Here is a 24,170-nt window from a genome sequence, read left to right as displayed (position 1 = left end):
TCATTTTTTCACTCTCCATAATTCTAGCCATCAGCTTTAGTTAGATATAAAGAAGTCCTTATTTTGGAAAGGGACTAGAGAAATGCAAGTCTAACTTATTCAGAGATTCCCGACAGCTATGTTTGTCGATCTCTAGGCAAAGTTATGTGTCTGGCCTTTTTCACTGAAGTATTTTCAGTAACAAGTTGTCAGTGAGGTCAGTGACTAGCAGTTCAGGATTAGATACCACCCACCCTGGTCTGTAACCTCCCCTTTCTTTCTTATCCTGGGTGAATGACGCTCAGCTAAAGTGACTGCCCCACTACCACTGCCTCTTAATTTGGTACTTGGTAACTCTGACTAAGAAGTCGTCGTCGTCCTCTTCCCCCGCCCCACCCAAAACTCTTTTTGGAAAATTCCCTACAAGAGCCGAATTTTTAAAACATTTACTTTATAGAAAGCAACAGAAAGGTAAGAGTCAAGTCCGTAAAGAGAAGAGCTGGACTTAGTACATTCTTGTTTCTGCGTTGAATTGCTCTGCCTTAGTTATAGATTGTGGGCTTAAAATGTGGGGTTTCCTTCTGAATTAAAGCACATTACATTATTGTATAATCTGGGAATGTTTTGAGTAGTTATGATGAGAAATGTAGGCTTTCATGCTAATTTTAAAGTTATAAATAACTTTCGAACTAGTACCAGGGGAAGCTAGTAGCCAAGGTCGTGCTTTGCATTCAGAGAGTTTCTGGCTATAAAAAGCCGATTGCAATGCTGTGCAGGAAGAGATAAGATACGGCCTGGATGCTTGTGCTTGGGCATGGGGCTGGGGCAAAAGGAAGCAAAGATAGAAAATGTTTGAAGGGATTTTACTTTCATCCAAAAGCTTGTTCACAGTAAATAGAAGATTTTTTCAAATGAGATAGTGGCAAAAGAAGTAATTCCTGAATTTAATATTTGTCTCATGTACTTGTTTTATAATTGGCAGTAATATTAAGAGGTTGAGTTCTCTCAGAACTGCTTAGCACCATCTATAATCAAATAAAAATCACATTATGTAAGATGTAGTCATCAGTAATGTAAAGAGAAGGTCACTGTTTGATGGGGTCTTAGTGACTGAAGAGTTGCTCTCAGTTGCACTGAGGGACAGAACTGGAAGGAATGAGTTCAAATAGAAACCAGAAGAAATTGTTAAGGCATCAGGAAAGTCATTGATTGTACAGGTTTTGAGTCACCAATATACACCACTAAGAAAGCCTGTTAGAGTGTCTTTGAAGATACATGAAATCCAATGATTTTCTTAGAACACACAAGTACGAAAAATAGGATTTCAAATTAGCTTTGCTTCTGGGTTTGTGGTTAGCTTATTTAGACAGAATGAAAGCTCAACATATTGAGAATAGTTGTGATTTGGAGATGTGGATTATCAGCAATAAATTTGAATGGCATATTTGGATGTGCTGTTAAAATTTCATTATCCACTATAAAAAATGACCTAAGTATTAGCAAAGGACAAATTTGTTAAATGGAGACATCCAAAATACAGAGTATAGACACAGCTATTTTATTACCCTTGTATACATAGTTTGTATCTTCTTCTTATTTGAGGAAAATATTGGGATTTCATAGTAAAACTTATTTTCTTTTCATCTTAGAAGTAATATGAGCACAGAAATTTGAAGGAATTGTAGGAACTATAGGAATTTTGAAAGCACAGACAAAAAATTACCTGTAATCTCGTTGGTGTATTTCCTTTTAGTCTTTTTTCTCTGCATGGCTTTAAAATGAATTGCAGTAATACCGTAGATAAAATTTGGGACCTTGCTTTTACATTTAATGTTATACCAAAACATTTTCCATGTAAATTCCCTATTTTACATAAATGTCATTTTAAATTGCTGTGTAACATTTTTCCAAGTTAATGGGTATAATTTTATTAATTATCGTTGAATACCTAAGTGCTGTGGTAAATATCTTTGTGTGTGTACTTATTTTAAAGATCATTTCTTTAAGCTGTATTCTTTAAAAATTTTTTTTTTATTGGAGTCTAGTTGACACATAATGTTATGTGAGTTTCGGGTATACAACATAGTGGTTGAACCTCTCTGTATGTTATGCTAACCACCTGTGTAGCTGCTGTCGCCTTAGAATGCTGTTATATCATCGATTCTGTTCCCTATGCTGTGCTTTTTATTCCCATGACTTACTCATTTCATAACTGGAAGCCTGTATCTCTCACTCCTTTTTGCCCATTTTGCCCATTTTCCCCCCACCCGCCCCAGCAACCATCAGTTTGTTCTCTATATTTATAGGTCTGATTTTTCAAGCTGTATTCTTTTTTTTTTTTTAAAGATTTTATTTATTTATTTGCGAGAGAGAATGAGAGACAGAGAGCACGAGAGGGAGGAGGGTCAGAGGGAGAAGCAGACTCCCCGCTGAGCAGGGAGCCCGATGTGGGACTCGATCCCAGGACTCCAGGATCATGACCTGAGCCGAAGGCAGTCGCTTAACCAACTGAGCCACCCAGGCGCCCCATCAAGCTGTATTCTTAAATGTGGACTCAGATTAAAGGGCACTTGAGTTGAAGGCAAAGGTTGTGATTTTTAAGAAGACGTGTTGTGTTTTAAGGCATTGTAAAATTCCTTGTCTACCAAATGATGTATTTATTGAATGTCTCTGATATGTAAAACATTGTTATCAGGTATGTAGATAGCAATATACTAAGTGTTTGGAAGGACAGAATCCCCTCTATTTACAAAATTTCAGCTTACTAACTTTACGGATATCAACAAAGCTACATGTGAGGAATGTGCTTCAGCTCTGCCTGAAACCAACAGACACTGTTATTGATCATTATTTTGGACTTAGAACAATAGAATTTATAAATGACTTCTGTTAGAGGACCATCTATACATAATTCTGATTTATATAAATGTTATGATCCAACTGTGACAAAGAAATAGAATTAAGAAGGATAAATAGTTATGATAAACGTTGGGAGAAATCAGAAGTATTTGGAGAAAATGTATAGGCAGCACGGTGAAAGAAAAAGGATAGAGGGCACATACAAGAGCAGAAATTCAGTAATGGGTGTTTTTGCTTAGGGAAACATGAGAATGGAATAGGACATAGCTAGAGTTGGAGTCAGGGAAGAGATGAAGTTTTAATTTTTTTATTGTTGAATTTGGGAGTTATGTTTGTAGAAATAGACTATATTGAAGGAAAAAAGCCAAGGATTTGGAGGTCAGTGAATCTATTTGATTTTTAGAGGGGGTGGCTGTCCAGAGAAACCAAAGTAGAGAGAATAGAGATATCAGTATTATTTGGTGGGAGGGGAGGTGAGGTGAGGTTAGGGTTGTGAATTCTTACAGGATATGTTTTTGCCTGTATTAAAAGTTTTTTTAATTGTGAAGTTTTCTTTTGCAGTGATATTTAGAGGAAGACCAAAGCTATGGAAGGATGGGAGTTCCCTTCTCTAATTCCTATGAACTTCTGTTGGTGTGTTTTTATTCTTCCTCTGGGGTAGAAGGGATTAAGATTTGAGAAGTTGGCAGTTCAGTCTTGCCTGAAGAGAAACTTACGTGCTTTGTAATGAAGACTTAAATAGTGTTTACTTATGGATCGTTGGCTCATGGGAATGTTAGTCTAGAGACTCAAAAAGTGTGATTTTCAGATTTTTGTTCGGATACTGGATTTTAAGTGACATGGTACCGAGGGGTGGAACTCCTGAGTTTAGTCAAGCTGCAGATCTAATGGAAAGTGGCTGATAATTGAGACTACAGAATTTTTGAAAGTGAACAGGACTATTAGCTATTGCACATAATTTTCACATGCTTAATTACTGTTTTTAACTATGTTATTGGTGCCTGGAACACAGCCAATTTTATTTGCTACCGATTTAATCACTAACTTCCATGGTTTGATAAATTATTTTGAGTTCCTATGTGCCAAATTTACAATTTGGCACCCCCTCTCCCACCTCTTTTTCCTGTCTTCATTATCCTAACCACTATACTTGTACTGCTTCAGGTCCCTCCATCAGTGGGGAAATAGATATGATGGAGAATGCAATGTTTAGTGCAAAGAAAGGTCCTCAAGTAGTGGAACTTGAGCACTTTAGGCCCTGCTTTATATTAGCTGTATTCAACATATGATCAGCAGTTCTCAATCTGTTACTGGTCCATGAAAGGAGAAAAGAAGTTTCTACCAGAATGTAAGTCATCAATGCTCTAAGACTCTGTAGCAAGACTTTTTAGATGAAGGAAATAGTCATTGATTTACATTCTTGCAAGCTCCTTATATCATTGCAGAATTGTGCTTTGAGTAGCATTGCTTAAATTACAGTGTACATTTATCTCCTCGGTCTATGCGTTTGGGGTAAAGAATTGGGATGGAGGTGTACAATTAATTAGATAATAAACGAATTACCAGGTCTCAGTTGATGAGGTTTCTGGAGGTGGTATTAATGCAAAGTGGCCCTGGGTTAGTTCACCGAGAACCCTCAGAATGACAGAGGCAAGATTGCCGAAAGTACTACATGGGGTCTACTCTGGTATTGGCTTTGGAATTAATTAATTCACTCATTTTAGATGACTTGTGTAGCAGACATTATTTTTAGTGCTGGGGATAGATACTGGTGAATCAAATAAAGGCCCTGACCTCTAATGTGTGTGTGTGTGTTTGTGGCTGGGGATGAAGGGAGAGTAAGAAATAAAACTGATTTCTCTCTGATTCTCCAGAAGAGGTATCAGTGTCTGTCTTAGTCCAGGGCTGGGGCTCGTAGGTCATGTTTCCATGGGAGTTTGCAAGATCAACTTGCTTTTTGGTTGGATCCAACAATTCTGTTTTCCCCAGTATGAGATAACAAAAGAATGCTAGTTTTCAGAATCAAATAACCTGTGATAGGCACTGTTGGTTGCCAATGCAGTATCCATACATTATGCTTTTCTTGCTGGTTTACAGAATCCCAATTTAGGTCAAGAATAAAAAGGTATAATGTTGTATATATTGACCTGTCCTTCTCCCCCACTTAAGACTGTTATCTTTAGTTAAGGCAGATGCATAGTAATTCATGTAGATCTATCTCATTCTTTCCAACTTCATGGTATTTTATATGGATGTAGCATAATTCATTTAGCCCATTTTTGTATTGGTGTTTGTTGTTTTTAGTAGTTTTTGTTTTTTCATGTTGCTATGCTGTGATGAATATCCTTGTTCTTATATCTTGACGTACATGACTAATCTCATGAAAGTAGAATTACTGGGTCTAAAGAAATGCTCACTTTATTTTCAAATTTTTATTTAAATATTAGTTAACATATAGTGGAATATTGGTTTCAGAAGGAGAATTCAGTGATTCATCATTTACATACAATATCTAGTGCTTCATAACAAATGCCCTCCTTTTTTTTTAAAAAAATATTTATTTATTTGACAGAGAGAGCACAAGCAGGGGGAGCAGCAGAGGGAGAGGAAGAAGCAGACTCCCTCTAGAGCGGGGAGCCTGATGCGGGGCTTGATCCCAGGACCCTGGGATCATGACCTGACCATTAGGCAGATGCTTAATCCACTGAGCCACCCACACACCCAGCAAATGCCATCCTTAATACCTATCACCCATCTAGCCCGTCCCTGCTCACTTCCCTCCATCAACCCTGTTTGTTCTCTGTTGTTAGGAGTCTCTTATGGTTTGCTTTCCTCTCTCTCTCTCTTTTTCCCCTTCTCATATGTTCATTTATTTTGTTTAAGTTCCACATATGAATGAAATCATATGGTATTTGTCTTTTTCTGACTGACCTATTTCACTTAGCATAATACACTCTATTTACATCCACGTTGTTGCAAATGGTAAGATTTCATTCTTTTTGATGGCTGAGTACTATTTTATATATCTATATCTATATATCTATATCTATACCTATCTATCTATCTATCTATCTATCTATCTATCTATCTATCTATCTAAATCATTCGATGGACACTTGGGCTCTTTCCATAGTTTGGCTATTGTGGACATTGCTGCTATAAACATTGGGGTGCATGTGCCCCTTCGGATCACTGCATTTGTATCTTTGGGGTAAATACCCAGTAGTGCAATTGTTGGGGTAGGGTAGTTCTATTTTTAACTTTTTGAGGAACCTCCATACTGTTTTCTAGAGTGGCTGCACCAGTTTGGAAATTCTCACTTTAAAATTTAAGTATTACCTTTAATTGGAAATATCAAAGGGTAAGAGTATGCAAAATTTAAAATTTGATAGCTATTGTCCTATTTCTCTTCAAAAAATTCATATCAGTTTATATCCCCACTAGCTGTATGCTGAGAGCTTATCTCCCCAACTCTAACACTGATGATACTCCTTCAAAAATTTCACTTTTGACACCCTGATAGGTAAAAATGATATATCTTGTTCTTTAGATTTGCATTTAGTTATGAGTAAGGTTGAGCAATATTTAAGTAATTATTTAGCCCATTGTATTTCTTTTTACATAAATTGCCTTTTTGCATTCTTTGTACATTTTTTCTTTTTATCTTTCCGAATTAGCTTTTTGTCTTTTTAATATGTTGTATTTCCCCCCAATTTGTTGTTTAGTTTTTGACTTTTATGTTTTATTTTTAAATAATGCAGAAAATAAAATATATATTTTTTTGATGTAGTGTTCCATGATTCATTATTTGCGTATAACACCCAGTGCTCCATGCAGAAGGTGCCCTCTTTAATACCCATCACCAGGCTAACCCATCCTTCCACCTCCCTCCCCTCTAGAACCCTCAGTTTGTTTTTCAGAGTCCATTGTCTCTCATGGTTCATCTCCCCCTCCGTTTCCCCCCCTTCATTCTTCCTCTCCTGCTATCTTCTTCTTCTTCTTCTTCTTTTTTTTTTAACATATAATGTATTGTTTGTTTCAGAGGTACAGATCTGTGATTCAACAGTCTTGCACAATTCACAGCGCTCACCATAGCACATACCTTCCCCAGTGTCTATCACCCAGCCACCCCATCCCTCCCACCCCCGAAAATAAAATATTTTTGTACTCAAAATTTTAAACCTCTTTCTTTATGACTTCTGGGTTTTGTGTTTCCTTTAAATGACTTTTTGCTTCAACTAGCATGCATAAATGTGTTATAGATAATTTCACTTCCAGAATTTTAGTCTTTGCTACATCTGGAGTTGATTTTGAGCAAAGGAGTGAGGCTGGGAGTCAGTTTTATGTTAATTTTTCATCCACATGTTTATTCATTTGACCCAGTATGATTTATTTAAGAATAACTCTTTTTCCTGCTAATTTAAAATGCCATCTTTATCATAAGCTAAATTTATAATTATAGTCTGTTTCCCACTCTCTCTTCTGTTGCAGTAATATTTGTATCTAATTTGTATCTAATCCAATCCTTACTTTCTTTTTCTTTTTTTTTTTTTAAAGATTTTATTTATTTATCTGAGACAGAGAGAATGAGAGAGACAGAGAGCACATGAGAGGGGGGAGGGTCAGAGGGAGAAGCAGGCTCCCTGCTGAGCAGGGAGCCCGATGCGGGACTCGATCCAGGGACTCCAGGATCATGACCCGAGCCGAAGGCAGTCGCTTAACCAACTGAGCCACCTAGGCGCCCCCCTTACTTTCTTTTTAAAGATTTTATTTATTTGAGAGACAGAGAGAGAGAGAGAGTATGACCAAGGGGGAGGGGCAGAAGGAGAGGGAGAAGCAGGCTCCCCACTGAGCAGAGAGCCAATGCGGGACTGGATCCCACATTCCTGGGACCATGACTTGAGCTAAAGGCAGACACTTAACCGACTGAGCCACCCAGGTACCCTCCAATCCCTACTTTTTAAATAACTTCATTTCATGACATGTTTTAATACCTGGAAGGATTAATCCTTCTTTTACTCTTTTCTGCCCCGCTAGGTTTCCTAGATATGATCACATAATGTTCATTTCTAGATGAATTTTAGTATAACATTTTATCTGGTGGTTGGGACACAGCTAACATTCAGATGGGCTTTTGGGACCCAGATCTCTAGACTAGCTATTTTGGATTTGCCTCTTTGACCAGATGTGTTCAGGCTGGAACTGTACCTCCATCCAGCTTGCATGCTTAAAAAAAATGTTTATAAAAACGAACTTTTAAACTGAATAAGTTATATTTGCACATTTATTTTAATTTTAAACAAAGGATGCCTTGGCCACTGTTCTTTATTGCAACAAACAGTCTACAGAGTTTCATAAGTGACATTAGATAGTTCATAGATTCTCCAGGAGACCCAGAGAAGCAGCCAAAGACAATGCGGCGGGGAAAACCTCCAACTGTACCTGAGAGACAGTCCTGTGGATGTACTAGCTTCTACCATTCTGGGTTCTTGGGCTGGACACCAGAAGCCCCCCACAGCTTTCCCAGAAGTTATCTGATGCCTGCGACCTTTTAAAATCTCACCCAAGCTGTATTTGGTTTTTGAACTCTAGAGGAGTGAAGCTGGGCCAGAGCTGGAAGGGATGTTAGCAGACCTATGGCATTGGCCACAAAGGGTTGTACAATGAAAATAAATCTTCCTCCTGTCCTGACCCCAAAAACTTCTACCAGTTTCTGGAGCAAATTAAAAAAAAAGTTAATGTATCATTCTGTATCAGTACACATACATTTATTTCACTCTTTATTATAGCTGCCATTTGGTTGAATTTAACTAATTTACTGCCCCACGCTATACTGGAATATTTTAATGTTGTTTCTGTGTATTGGTTGGGGACTGATATTCCCCAGTAAGGCCATACAAATTGTTAAAATATGAAATACTTTTGTATCCCCTTCCCCGCCACTAGTAACCTTCCTCTACTTGGCCTCTTGCCTGGGACCTTCCTTAGACCCAGCAATTAAAGGACAAGCATTTGGCACAAAAGGGGCCTTCTAAGACTCATTTCTAGGCTAAATTCTGGTTGGAGCCTGCAATGCGGTGGTTAAATATTTTTAGTATCTTCCCACTGCTAGGCAAATGACATCCAATTGGATTTTGTGTATTTCCTAAGGCTTTTCCTGACCCTCTGGTCCCAGTTAAAGTCATACCAATGAAAGAATATACGACAGTTTATTTAACTAGTCCCTAATTGATGCACATTTAGGTTGTTTCTAGCTTTTTGGATAACACAAACAATACTGCAGTCCTTGACATGCATCTTTGTATACATTTTCAGATTCCTAAAAGTGGCATGGCTTTGTCTAAAAGTTTGTGCATATAAAATTTTATGCATATTGCCGGAGTGCCTTCAAAAAAGATTTTATGAATATACGCTCAGACCAACAATGTATGAGACAGCTTTTATTTATCTTGTGAAAGAAGACTTCATAAGAGATTTAAAAAATGTTTCAATGAAGCTAATTTACCCTCTTTAGCGATGATATAAAAAAAAGAGAAGAAAATTAAACCATGTTAGTATGAGTGGCTCTTAATGAAACTATACCAAGATATCATTAGACCATTGTTCTCTTCTAATTAATAAAATTTTGATACTGTGTTAAAATTTGTTGAGGACCAACATTAAATTTACTGGTTTTAAATTTTTAGAGCCTACCTTTCTTTTTTTTAATTTTTATTTTTTTTAAGATTTATGTATTTATTTGACAGAGACACAGTGAGAGAGGGAACACAAGCAGGGGGAGTGGGAGAGGGAGAAGCAGGATTCCCGCTGAGCAGGGAGCCCGATGCTGGGCTCGATCCTAGGACCCTGGGATCATGACCTGAGCCAAAGGCAGGCGCTTAACGACTGAGCCACCCAGGCGCCCCTCCTTTTTTTTTTTTTAAATTTTAGTTTATTATGTTCTGTTAGTCACCATACATTACATCGTTAGTTTTTGATGTAGTGATCCATGATTCATTGTTTGCGTATAACACCCAGTGCTCCATTCAATACGTGCCCTCCTTAATACCCATCACCGGGCTAACCCATCCCTCCCCACCCCCCTCCCCTCTAAAACCCTCAGTTTGTTTCTCAGAGTTCATAGTCTCTCATGGTTCATCTCCCCCTCCGATATCCCCCCCTTCATTTTTCCCTTCCTACTTTTTTTTTTTTAACGTTAATGTATTATTTGTTTCAGAGGTACAGGTCTGTGATTCATTAGTCTTACACAATTCACAGTGCTCACCATAGCACATACCCTCCCCCAGTGTCCATCACCCAGCCACCCCATCCCTCCCACCCCCCACCACTCCAACCCTCAGTTTGTTTCCTGAGATTAAGAATTCCTTATATCAGTGAGATCATATGGTACTTGTCTTTCTCTGATTGACTTATTTCGCTAAGCATAATACCCTCTAGTTCCATCCACGTCGTTGCAAATGGCAAGATATTGTTTTTTTTTTCTTTTTGATGGCTGCATAATATAATAAATATATATATATACCACATCATCTTTATCCATTCATCTATCGATGGACATCTTGGCTCTTTCCATAGTTTGGCTCTTGTGGACATTGCTGCTATAAACATTGGGGTGCACGTACCCCTTCGGATCACTGCATTTGTATTTTTGGGGTAAATACCCAGTAGTGCAATTGCTGGGTCATAGGGTATAGAGCCTACGTTTCTGATATATGACAACATCTGTCAGTTCTCAATGCCATGTTTACTCTAAGATGCAAACAATAATTCTGTGATGATACATGCAAATTTTTCACTGCTCTGTAATATAGTGGTTCTCAACCCAGGGTACTTTTGCTCCCCACGGGACATTTGGCAAAGTCTGGAGACATTTTTGGTTATCACAACCAGGAGGCTGGTGCTATTGGTGTTTAATGGGTAGAGGCCAGGGATGCTGCTAAATATCCTATAACCCACAGGACAGCCCCCTACAACCAAGAATTATCAAGTGCAAAATGTCAGTAGTGTGAGAATGAGAAACCCTGTTCAATAGACTACACCTGGAAATGGACATTGATCTAAACAGTTAAACATTCCTTCATTATCTTTTGTCTTGTTTATTAATTTATTCTCATGACTGTTGGCACAATCTTTCTGTTGTAAAGAGCATTTTCCTTGGTAGACAGGTTGAAAGCAAATGCAAAATATTTTAAGTTTCCTTCCTCTCTGTTATTTGTCAGGATCATGAACTCTGTCTGGGAGTGGAGGGCCAGCGGTTGTACCTTTCTGTCCTTCTTTCTCAAATACAACCTAACGTTTTTGTATTGTTTTGAGTGTTTTTCACAAGTCTTTGCTCATCCTAGGTTTAGTCCACTTTTTTAATAAGCCAGTACTATACTGATTTGTTCATTCTTACCTTTCCCTTCTTCCTTCATCTCTTCTATGTCCTTTAAAAATCTCAGCTCTTTAGAAAGCTCCTTGTATACCATTGAGTTATATTTGCGTATGTACTTTCCCATATTTTCCTCATGTGATTGCAGTAGTGGTTTTTATTTTTTGACCTATCTTTCATTTTAGGATCTCTGGCTCTGGAACTTGCTTATATTTTCTCTGAACTGCTAAACAATCTAAGTACTTGTCTTACTTTGCCTTGTGTTTTCTTCCTTGACTGTAATGAACTCTAAGGTGATCTGTTCAGTTTTCCCTAAGGTTCTTGTCACTTCCACTTCACTAACTTATTTCTCTTTGTTGGTAAGAATTAAGTCCAGGGCAGTGGTTCTATTCCTTGCTTCTTTTGCTCTTTGATGAAGTTGCTGATAGAGAGGCAGCTGATAAAGGAGGGGAGTGATTTCTTCAATTGTGATTTTTAAGTTAATTTGTCTTTTTGGTTTTGCTGATTTTTAAAAATTTTAAATCTTGGGCACTTGGGTGGCTCAGTTGGTTAAGCGACTGCCTTCGGCTCAGGTCATGATCCTGGAGTCCCAGGATCGAGTCCTGCATCGGGCTCTCTGCTCAGCAGGGAGTCTGCTTCTCCCTCTGAACCTCCCCCGTCTCATGCTCTCTCTATCTCATTCTCTCTCTCAAATAAATAAAAATCAAAAAAATCTTTAAAAATTTTAAATCTTTGCTAGGTTTCTTTTGATTTTGACCTCTCACTTCAATGTTCTTTTCGTTTTATTTGGTCTCCCCATCACTTCTGTCCTAGAATTTATGTGTTGGGTATTTCACTGAGAACACAGTGTAGATGTATTCTAAATTTTATTTTGAGAATAATTTCCCTTTGTATCTTTAAGACATTGTCTTACTGTTACATTATATAGTCTTCTAATTTTGGATTTTTTCTGTCTGCTTGTTTTTGAAATATGAGATTTTTTGGTGTTTGTCATAAGTGAGATATGTATATCCTCTTTGAGCTTCATCACTATCAACTTTGAATTACAGAATTTCTCTCTTAAATTTTAAATCTTTTCTCTCTTAAATCTCAGTACATTTCTGGGTTACAGGAGGTATACATCCATTGGGGCAACTATTCTCTTTTTTTTTTTTTTTAAAGATTTTATTTATTTATTTGACAGAGAGAGACACAGCGAGAGAGGGAACACAAGCAGGGGGAGTGGGAGAGGGAGAAGCAGGCTTCCTGCTGAGCAGGGAGCCCGATGTGGGGCTTGATCCCAGGACTCTGGGATCACGACCTGAGCCGAAGGCAGACGCCTAATGACTGAGCCACCCAGGTGCCCCTCCATTGGGGCAACTATTCTCTTATTCCTATTATTTGATTCTCTACTTGGAGGTGAAATTTGTAGAGTCTGGGGGCCTTCAGAGAGGAAAAGAATGAAGACCTGGACTTCCTTCTTTTACAGTGTGTTTATTACTAGAAACTTTTTAATGCATTGAACTGGTCCTGGATAAGAAAGGATGTAGTAAGAAAGAACATCAAAGACCTTAAACTAGAATCCTTTTTGTGGCCTGCATTACCTGGTAGGAGAGGCTGTTTTGGCTTGTGAGTGATTGGAGGCAGAAGGAGGCAGTTTGGTAAACTGAAGCTGTAAGCGTGGATGTCATGCCATACCTCTGAGGGAGCAAGCTTGTTCTTTCTTGAAGAATCACTGTGGCCAATGTCAGTAATTGTGGCAGCAAAGGCAAGAGTGCAGCAGGCAAAAAGGTCACACTGGACTTCAGGGGATCAGTTTTCATCAGTCAGCTGTGTGCTGGGAGCAGAACACTAGCAGCCTTCAACAGGGCCCACTTGTTTCTAATCATATTCTCTAGTTTTCTGTCTCTGAGGTATGGGGGTCAAGAGGCCCCTGGAGTTCTTGAACAATTTGAGGGATAAGAGAGATACTGGACTCCCTGTCAGTCTGGCAATTGGGAAGTAGTTTTAGTTTGTATTTTTCCACTTGCCCTTCTTCTATTTTCATTGTTGCCATGGGAAGAACATGCTCCTGGTAGTCTACTTGTCCAAGAAGGATGAGAAACATGTACAACAGATTTGGATTCCAAAACTGCATCTTGGAGTAAGCCCAGCCAGGCCCATCTTGGATTAGCCAAGCTAACCACCAGCCAACCTTAAAATGCACAAGAGAGTAAATGTTGTTTTGTGCCACTGAGATTTAGGGTGTTTTGTTATGTAGTATTATTATGGGAATAGGAACTCATAGACCATTAAACAAAAATGATTTAGTATAAGATTTTATAAAGAATTATTATTTTTTAAGATTTTATTTATTTGAGAGAGAGAGTAAGTGAGAGAGGGCATGAGCAGGCAGAGGGAGAGGGAGAAGCAGACTCCCCACTGAGCAGGGAGCCCGATACAGGACTCAATCCCAGGACCCTGGAATCACGACCTGAGCCAAAGGCAGACGCTTAACTGACTGAGCCACCCAGGCACCCCAGATTTTATAAAGAATTCTTAAAAAATTAATAAGGAAAAGAACAATAGAGAAATGGGTCAATGATAAGGGGAAAAGTAATTAACAGAAGAGAATATTGGAATGACCAATAGATAAATGAAAAGATATTTAGCTTGTTTCACTAGTTACTAGGTAAATACAGATTAAAATAATGATGGGATACCTTATCAGACCTATTATATTGGTAAAAATGAATGTATGGTAATAACCTAGTATCTGTAAAGATGTGAAACAAATGGAACTTTCATATACAGATGGGAGAATGTTCATGGATACAAAGAGAGACATATTAAGCAGGGAGAGTATATTTTCAAGGACTGTTACTGACAAAATATTATATATAGAATATGTAGAGAATTCTTAGAAATCAGTGAGGAAAAAAAAGGCAGCCTAGGAGAAAAATGGGTAAAAAGTACAGGTAAGCAATTCACAGAAGGGATACGTGAATGGCTGTCTAGTCAACCCAAAACAGATCACCAATGACATTGGTAATAAAAAATGCAATTAAGTTAAAACAATAATGAGGTCCACTTTGTACTTCCTGTGTTGGCAGAAGTTGAAATGTCATGCAATATCTTGTGCACTGGAGGAGATAGGAACATGTGAACTCACATGTTCTTCTGGTCGTGGTATTTTGGAGACCAGTTTGGTAATATTTGTTGAAATTGACTGCTCAAATACATTCTGACCCAGAAATTCTACTTCCGAATTGTATTAGTTTGCTAGGGCTGCCATTACAAAGTATCAAAGACTGGGTGGCTTAAACAATAGAAATTTATTTTCTCATATCTAAAGGCTAGAAGTCCAAGATCAAGGTGTTGGCAAGTTTGGTTTCTCCTGAGGCCTCTCTTCTTGGCTTATAGATGGCTATTTCTTGCTATATCCTCAACATGATTACCCCCCTTTGGGGGTCTGTGTCCTAGGACACCAGTCATATTGGATTAGGGCCCATCCTAATGGCCTCATTTTAACTTAATCACATCTTCAAAGGCCCTATTTCTATATACAGTTATATTCTAAAGAATAGGGAGTTAGAATTAGAGACATGAATTGTGGGGAGGATGCAATTCAGCCCATAACAGAGTGTATACATTAGAGGGACTCTTGCATGTGTATACAAAGAAGCATGTATGAAAATGTTTATTCTAGCCTTGTTTCCTATAGCAAAGAGTTGGATACTACCTAAATGTTCTTGAATAGGGATATGGACAGATAAAATACATTATAAATGCATCTGATAGAATGCTATAAATGAAAAATAAACTAAATGAATTATATTGGTTGGGAACTAATTTTTCTCAAATAACAAGAAATCTGTAGGTAAGAAGTTCAGAGCTGATGACATCAAGGACCTGAGCTGTTTCTATACTTTTGCTCTGTCATCTTTCCTCTTCAGCTTTGCGGTAGCACTGCTTTATGTCCAGGCATCATACCAGAGGTAGGAGAAGGAGAGGCCAAGGATCATAGCAACATTATCTGATTCCCTTTTTATAGGGAAAGAAAAAGCTTCGCCAGAAGACATCTCAGCAGACATCTGCTGTCACTTCATAGGTCACAATTCTGTCACATGTTATTCTGAATTGCAGAGAAGTCTGGGAAATCTAATGTCCTGCTTCCATTGCTGTGAAAGGCTAGGGAGAGTTGGACTCTGTGTTGCCTGAGCTAACCTGTGGTATTTACCATATATATATCTCTCTCTCTCTATTTTTTTACACACACATATATATAGTTCAACATGATAGACCATGAAAACATAATGTTGGGGCAGGAGGAGACAGAGAGAGAGAGACAGAAACAGAAAAACAAAGGGGGGGACAGAAATAGAGACAGAGACAGAAACAGAGAGATACAGAAACAGAAAAGTAGAAAGAGAGAGGAAGTACAATACTGTTTGTGTAAATTTGAAAAGTATATATCATTATAAAGATGTACATCAAAAGAGTTATGGAAAGTTGATCAAAAGGGGATCCATTAACTATTACGCAGTGGATGCCCATAGGAAGGGAGGAGTGGAATGGAACTGAAGCAAGGGATATAGACTATGACAATAAAAAATAAAATAAAACAGGCTTTTCACAGACTGGTTCCATCAGTTGAACTTTATCTAAGGATCATGGTTGATTGTGTCAATCTAATTCTGTTCTTTTCAAGATCCAGGACAGAAAAGGCTGGGATGGTTTGGGGCATGTGTGTGTGAGTTACTCAGTCTGTTGGGCATGGTTATTATTTAGAATTGAAGAAATGTGAATCACTATGTTTATGACTGAATTTGATTATTTTACCTTACCTGTGGTGAGCTTTATTCTATTCAATACAATTGGAGGCCGGATAGCAATGATATTATAGTTTAAGTTTAGTGAGTATAGCAGGTATTCTTTGGACTATTTAGGGATATTATGAGTTTTGCAAAATTGATTTTCTTTGTCTTTGTACATATATTTTTTTTGCTCTATAATGCAAGATTAGTAGACTTGACTTTTAGAGTACCCCATGGGGGACATGAGTAATATAAACATGGCCTCTTGGTAGTGAAATCCATCATTCTCTAGTTTTCTGTTATTATCTTTGGAAGCAGAGTGGGAGAAAGGATTTCCTTCCCCTCGCTCTAATGCAGCCTCGGCAAGTGACTGGCTGGCTGCTCTGGAATGAAGCCTGTTGGCATGATTCCGTAAGTCTTATGTGGGAACAAGACACTAGAGGTTTCTATTTTTTACTTACTGCCATTCTTTTGCTTTTAGTTCAGTATTCTGTCCTTTCACCATCCCGTATCTAATCCTCTAATAAACATAGATCAGTTATTAATTGTGTTAGTGTATCTTTTTTTTTTTTTTTTTTTAAGATTTATTTGACAGAGAGAGACACAGCGAGAGCAGGAACACAAGCAGGGGGAGCGGGAGAGGGAGAAGCAGGCTTCCAGCAGAGCAGAGAGCCCGACGTGAGGCTCGATCCCAGGACCCTGGGATCATGACCTGAGCCGAAGGCAGACGCTTAATGACTGAGCCACCCAGGCGCCCCTGTGTTACTGTATCTTTCATTTTCTCTGTTAAGTATTTGTTAAAACTTTGGAAGCAAATCTTAAGCTATTTCATTTTATAATATGTTTCCTTATTACCTAATTATAAATTATTATCATGGATATCTACAAGGGAAGATTACTTCCCTTGGTGAAATGGGTTCAATTGCTAAATAAAAATGTGTGGACTTAATGACTCTTCATCCATTTTTAAATCAGATAGGCAATTTGCTTGCTACCTCTCAGCAGCCTTCTAAAATTCAATGGCATTTTTGCCTTGGAAAAGTAGAATTCCACAAAGAGAAAAGTATCTTTCCACATAGTAACAGTGACTAATTGGTGAATTATTTAGCACTGTGCGTAGCACTGCATTAAATTATATGGGTAATTTTTATAAGCAATTCTTTTTCATAGCTACTTTCTAGGTCTCATTTCACAACATGGGAAAAACAGGGTAAAAGGGATCAACATAGACATGGGCAAGCAGAGTGAAGTGGAGCTTGAATTTGAACCCAGTTTTCTTGTATTTCTGTCTGTTCTTTTCATTTTTCTCCTTCTCTTCCTATTCCTAGTGGGTACTTGTTTTGCAAAGTACTATCCTTGGCTGCTTTATCTTCCTCTGCTCTGAACCTTGGAAGAGCTCATGTAGTCTCATGGTTTAGAGCGTAACATGGATGCATAGTTACCGTATCTCTATTTCTAGGCTTGATTTTTCTCCTGAGCCTCAGGATTCTGCATGTCAGCTGCCCATGGGACATAACCCATTTGCACATGCCTCTCAGACCTCAAACTCATCATACCTAATGTATGTCAGAGTCAGAGCTTGCTCATTGGTGTGAATATTATTTCTTATGAGCCCACTGCTGTAGTTTAGGGAAACAGCAAGTAGTTTTCAATATAAAATGAAGTATATTAAAAAAACCCCACAAAAAATAAAATTAAATATAGAAAGTATATTGAAAATTCAAATAGAACATAAAATGTATGGAGGCATTTTTGTTAAAAGTAAGAAGGATTATTTTAAAGAGGGTCTATTCCCCTCACCCCATGCATTGTTGTTTAAAAATTTTTTTTAGCCACAAATAGAATTGAGACTAACAAGGCCTTTAGACGTAGGTTCTTAAGGCACCTGGGGAAACCAAAAATTGCTGAATGAAACATACTTCAGGAGAGGCTGTGTCAGGAACCAAACTCACAGTTGGAAAGTAAAGTGGAATTAAGTAGTTAGATGAAAACAAAAAAGTTATCTGTATATTCTAAAATTGGATGTTTTTAGATTTTTTGGATGGTTGGCAAAAAGGATGAGCAAATTACTTGCAAAATTGACTTTTCAGTTTTCTTATGGAGGCATATCTTATAAGTTAATTTGAGAAATAATTCTAAGTATCTCTTTTATATTATAGGGGATGTATCAGTTCAGAAAATTAAAGAAACAAAATTTCCTGAAAGAATCTGTAGCAATTGAAGAGATGTTATACTTTATTTCCAAGTGTAAAAGATGATTTTTACATGGCTACTATTAGTTATTATATGAGGAAAGAAACTGCCACATCCAGTTATTAAAAATAATTTTATAGAGTGAGGAACTCGACACTTGCTTTAAGTATCAGAAATGTAATTTTCTTCAAAAGGACAAGAAGCTATAATTTCCTATTTTGAATCACAATTGAGGAAGAGAATGATTATTTCTTTTCTCTTTGGAAAATTTAATACTTGAGCGTAAAGGATGTGTCATTAGTGGTAAGTCTGGGAGTGTGAAAAGAGAGATCACTCTTTGGGCCTTTAGATCTGTTTTATTTTTGCCAAGTTAACTTAGTAAACTTAATGTTTGTGATAATAGCTTCAGAGAAGCATAGGAAATTTTTATCTTCAGTCAAGATAAATTTGTGGTAGTTAATAATTTTGGCTATTTAGATGGTAAAATCTTTATTTTCAGAGTAAATCAGGCAAATCAATGTTCATGCTTTTTCAAATTGAAGTTGTAAAATAAGGAATTTGTAGCTTGTATGAGGACTTTTTAGTCATAACATTGTATGCTCGTGAGAAATATAATAATGCTGTGAAAACAGGAACACTACCTTCTAAAATTAGCCTGTAGCTCCTAATATATAATGGACAAATAGCAAATAGCAAGCAAAGCATTTAGAAAATATTAAACAGTTTACAAATGTATATGTAATTTAGAAGAGAAATTATTTTGTATTGTAGTTTTATTTTCTTTGGCATTTGTTTTGGATTTTCTAATGGGACTTGGAATCTTTATGCGGGGTTTTTGTTTCTTTGTTTGCTTTTTTTCCCCCCCGAAAAATCTAGGGCTGTGGAAAGTCACTGATCATTGAACCAAATTCTGTTACTTCTTAGCCTTTCTTTCACTACCATGAGGATGCATCTGATTGAGCTGATAGACAAAGAAATAATGGTAGACTTTGTCACAGATAAGTATTAAACATTAATATGGGCTATATGAAAGTCAAATTTATATGGGCAAAATAAAATGGGACGTTTCTAAACACATTTAATAAGGAAGGTTGAGATGGTGTGTCCCAGTTTATAGTTTAAGTATAAAAATAAATGTCATTGGATGTGATACATTGGGCTTTCAGAATCAAATGATACCCTCTGCTGGCTAAATTAGGGATTGCGTTTAAAAATGAGTGGCCTCTTTTTTTTTTTTAATTTTAAATAGGGCTGATTGCTATAAAACCTTTTTTATAGTGAAGAATATTGTGAAATAATATAGGAAAAATTATATATGTGAGGACTGAAGCCAGTGTATCACTTAAATATTTTCTGAAGTGAAACTAATATGGAAATATCCATAATTGAAATTTCCTAATCTTTTGATATACTTCTTAAAAAAGATTTTATTTATTTGAGAGAGAGAAAAAGAGAGAGAGAGAGAGAACGAGCAGGGGGAGGGGCAGAAGGAGAAGGAGGGAGAAGCAGACTCCTCCCTGGGCGGGGAGCCTGAAACAGGGCTCATCCCAGGACCCTGGGATGATGACCTGAGCAGAAGGCAGAGGCTTAATTGACTGAGCCACCCAGGCACTCCTTTTGATCTATTTTTTAACCATAGAAGTAGGCCTTAGGGAAGGAAAAAAGCAGGGGGTAAGCTACATGGCTCTCCTACCCCTATTTCTGGTAGCAACTGTGATATTTAATTTACTTTCATCAGTCAAATTACTTTTGTAAGAGCGATTGGCATTTAAATATCTAGAGGTGAGATAAGAACTACTTTTCTCCAGGTACCCTGACTTAATTTCTGTTTAAAATAATTGGAATATTCTTTTTTTTTTTTTTTAAAGATTTTTCATTTATTTATTTGAGAGAGAGAGAATGAGAGAGAGCACATGAGAGGGGTTAGGGTCAGAGGGAGAAGCAGGCTCCCCGCTGAGCAGGGAGCCCGATGTGGGACTCGATCCAGGGACTCCAGGATCATGACCTGAGCCGAAGGCAGTCACTTAACCAACTGAGCCACCCAGGCGCCCTGGAATATTCTTAAGTAATTTAGAAGTTTGATAAGTTCAGGGAGGTCTCATATAGCATGCCTGTTTCACATTTTTCTTTCAATGTTTTAAATTCTTAAAGCTACTTTGGAATTTACAATGGGGAATATAATGCACACAGAAGTTATGTCTAAAAGCTTATACTGGACAATTATTTCATTGCAAATTTGAAAAATATAATTTTAAGTCTGATTCTGCTGTTTGATGTCACTCTTCATAGGAATATTGCTTTAAGAGCACCCATCCCCCCTTTCTGCTTGAGCCACTGTGTCCTGTCAGTCATCCTGAAATACACTAGGGTGCTTGTCAGGCTGTTTGCTTACAGATGCATCATAAGCCAAATTGTGGGCCGTAATAGTGGCACTGAATTTCTAAGTACAAGAAATTGCTTAGACAATTGACTTAGTATCTGTATATGGGCAATACTCTGTCCTGCAGTAGGTGAGTGAAGTGTCAACCTTTTTAAGATCAAATTTTGCTGTGTAAGGCAAATCCTATAATTATAGATTATCTGTTGCTTGGTTAGATAACTTTGGGGGAAATAAAAGGACATTATTTCTATACAATGGGATGAATAGAAGCTACTATGCTGTGCATTTATTACTTTTATAACTAATTTTTCGTTTAAGGACGCTAAACTCTAAACGACTTTATGAAAGCTCCAATTTTATAAATGTCTACTTTTTCGACAGATTAGCCGGCATTCAGATCTAGATAAAAATGTGATTCTCTTACACATTTTTTTCTTTCACAACAACTCAGGCAGGCTCAATTGAGCAGAGGCTCAATTCTGCTATTTGGAGTGTTTATTAGTAATTTTTAAAATAGCGCTAAAACAAATGCTCATGTGCCAATGCCCAAGCTATAGTAGTGTTACATCAGAGTATTTAAAAATTCCTGTTGTGTAACTGAGCCATTACTATTTGAGGAACCATATATGCAAGGAACTGGAAACTTTACATTCTTCACACATTAAAGCTGTGTAGCAAGCAGTGTCTTTATTTGTGCAAACAATTTAATTTCTGTCATGGGCCTCTAAACTTAAATTGTGCATAGATGCTTTTCCTTTATTTTTTTTTATGCAGCCTTAAATATTTTCAAACAAAGCATTGATAAAAGCAAAAAAGAAGGAACTTGGATTTCAATAGTTCCGTGTTCAGTACAGTAGAAGATTAGTTAAGAGGCAGCAAGGAGTTAAAGTTTTAAGGCTTTGTCTGATGTAAACAAGAAGAGATTGCTTTTGCAGATACACGGAATGATTGTTTATTCCTTCTTCTAGGAAGGATTTAAGGTGACTTACAAGGCTATAGGAAACTCAAGATAGTACAAATTAAAAGTGGAGTGAAAGAAGAAAGGAAAACAAGCATGAGAATATAAAACAGGAATGAGGCAAAAAAGTGCAGCAGTTTTGACTATGGTTTTATGACACTAGTGTATTACAGATGGATGGGAGAGAAAATTCAAGGGTTACGGAAATCTTTCGCGGATATTTCATGCAAACCAGCTGTCTTCCTTACTGCAGGTGGCAGTTCGGAGTGAGGAGAGTATGTTGGACAGTGGATATTAAATACAATTTAAATGTCACTTGTGTTTTGGTGGGAAAAAAGTGGAGAACTGCTGCCCTTTTAACCCCCACACTGATTTATGTGGGCTTGAATGGTTCCAAGTTTTCTAGGAGCAGAAAAAGATTCCGTCTATCACTCAATTCAGAAGAAAGATTTAAGAGGTTTAGTTTTTTAGAAACAACAAGAATTTATCTAAATAAGGTAAAATATTTGCATATTAAAACAGACATGATCAAGCCAATGTTTAAAGTAAAATATATTTGGCAATTTTGTGTGAATCTATGAATCTTGTCCTAGTATTTTTTTTTTTAATAGATTGTTTTAAATGAGATTAGCTACTTTCATTCCTTTCAACTCTTTCATTTTAGTGATAAATTTAGCTTGAATTTCAACTTATGTTAGGTCAGAATTAATTGGATCAATCTAACTGGGAAATAAGTTGTTGATTAGGAGGAGGGAGTTCAGAGACAGGACTTTTTAATGTTCTTTGATCTTTAAATACTCAAAATACAATACTGTGTTGGAGACTCTGGGCTCCGTACTGCACACCATACTAAACCCAGCTTGTGTAAGTGAATAAGCTTGCAAACTCATTGCTTTCGCCCAGGAGTATTGAAAAAGAACAGAAGTGTCGCAGTTAAAATTTTGCTAAGTATCTTTACTGATATCTTCAGAAATCAAATTAACATGTTGAGTCACGGACAATCAATGGGCTCCCTTTTTAAAAATTCTGTTGTTAAAAACAAGATCAATAAGAAATGGTATTTTTTTTTAAAGGGCAGTGAAAAAACAAAGAAAATACTCAAAGCTTTTGTTTTCATAGCTTTGTACTGTAAACACATATGCAGGTTGAGTTAGAGTTCTTTCAAGAAAAGATTATGAGTCATACACATAACACATCAGGTACACAGAATGACATTGAGGATAAACTGCACAACAAACAGGCTTGCAAGCTGCAAAGCAGATTTTATTAGGAAGTTAAATAGGGCTGGGATGCCTGGGTGGCTCAGTCGGTTAAGCGTCTGACTCTTGGTTTTGGCTCAGGTCATGATAACAAGGTTATGAAATCGAACCCTGTGTCAGGTTCTGCACTCAGCGTGGAGTCTGCTTGAGATTCTCCCTCCCTCTGCCTCTCCCTCTTGTGTTCTCTCTTTCTCTCTCTCTCTTAAATAAATAAATAAATAGGGGCGCCTGGGTGGCTCAGTCATTAAGTGTCTGCTTTTGATTCAGGTCATGATCCCAGGGTGCTAGGATCGAGCCCCACATTGGGCTCCCTGCTCCGCGGGAAGCCTGCTTCTCCCTCTCCCACTCCCCCTGCTTGTGTTCCTGCTCTCACTATCTCTCTCTGTCAAATAAATAAAATAATAAAAAAAAGAAAAATAAATAAATAAAAAGTGTTTTAAAAACAGGAAGTTAAATAGGATCAAGGCATCAAATAAACTGAATGATGTACGAGAGAGGTCAAGAATGTCCTGTAAGTGTTAATCATACAACTTACTTTGTATGATTCTTTCATTTAGCATAATGCCTTTGAGAGATATTCATGTTGTTGCCTTTATCAGTAGTTTACTTTTTTCTTGCATGAAGTGTGATGGTATGATTGTATTATAAAATTGCTTATTCATTTGTTGATGGAATTTGAGTTTTCAGGTTTTTGACTATTAGAATAAGGCCAACATGAACATTTGCTTATAGGTCTCTATCTGGACATATGCTTTCATTTCTCTTGGGTAAATATCTAAGGAGTGAAATTGCTAGGTCATATGGTGGGTATACGTTTAACTTGGTAGGAAACTACCAGTTTTTGTTTTCACTAGCAATGTGTGAGTTTTCCAGTTGCTTCTGATCTTTGCTAGCTTGGGTATTGGTATAGTCTTTTTAATTTTAGTCGTCCTAGTAGATGCGTAGTAGTATATATTGTGGCTTTAATTTACATTTCTCTAGTGACGAATGATGTTGAACATTTTTCATGTGCTTAATTACCATCTATATATCTTCTTCGGTGAAGTGTCTTTTCAAATGTTTTGTCCATTTTAAACAATTGAATTGTTTTTCATGTAATTATTGATTTCTAAGGATTCTTTATATTTTCTGGATACAAGATCTTTATCATATATGGGTTTTAAAAACACTGTGACCCAGTCTGTGTCTTGCCTTATCATTTTCTTAACATGGTCTTTCAAAGAACAAAAGTTTTAAATTTTGTTGAAGTTCAGTTTATCAATATATTCTTTTATGATTCATGCTTTTGGTTGTTGTATCTAAGAAACTTTTGCCTAACCCAAGGTTACAAAGGTTTTCTCCTATGTTTTCTTTAGGAAGTTTGATAGCTTTGTCTTATCCCTAGCTTTATGATCTA

General features: G+C 37.2%; 1 protein-coding gene across 1 annotated transcript in view; it reads left to right on the top strand.

Moving 5' to 3' along the window:
• Positions 1–306: 306 nt before the first annotated feature.
• CTNNA3 (catenin alpha 3) overlaps positions 307–24,170 on the top strand; it is a 1,789,288-nt gene continuing 1,765,424 nt past the window's right edge. Inside the window, exon 1 of the mRNA XM_064594691.1 lies at positions 307–450. The gene's annotated coding sequence lies outside the window, so the exon portion shown is untranslated. The remainder of the gene's footprint in view (positions 451–24,170) is intronic.

The sequence above is a fragment of the Mirounga angustirostris genome, unplaced genomic scaffold (assembly GCF_029215605.1).
Source record: "Mirounga angustirostris isolate CCGP_5_RB_7025 unplaced genomic scaffold, mMirAng1.0.hap1 SCAF_6, whole genome shotgun sequence".
NCBI lineage: Eukaryota > Metazoa > Chordata > Mammalia > Carnivora > Phocidae > Mirounga > Mirounga angustirostris.
Note: the sequence above shows the minus strand (reverse complement) of the source record. Positions and strands in the feature narration are given on the sequence as shown.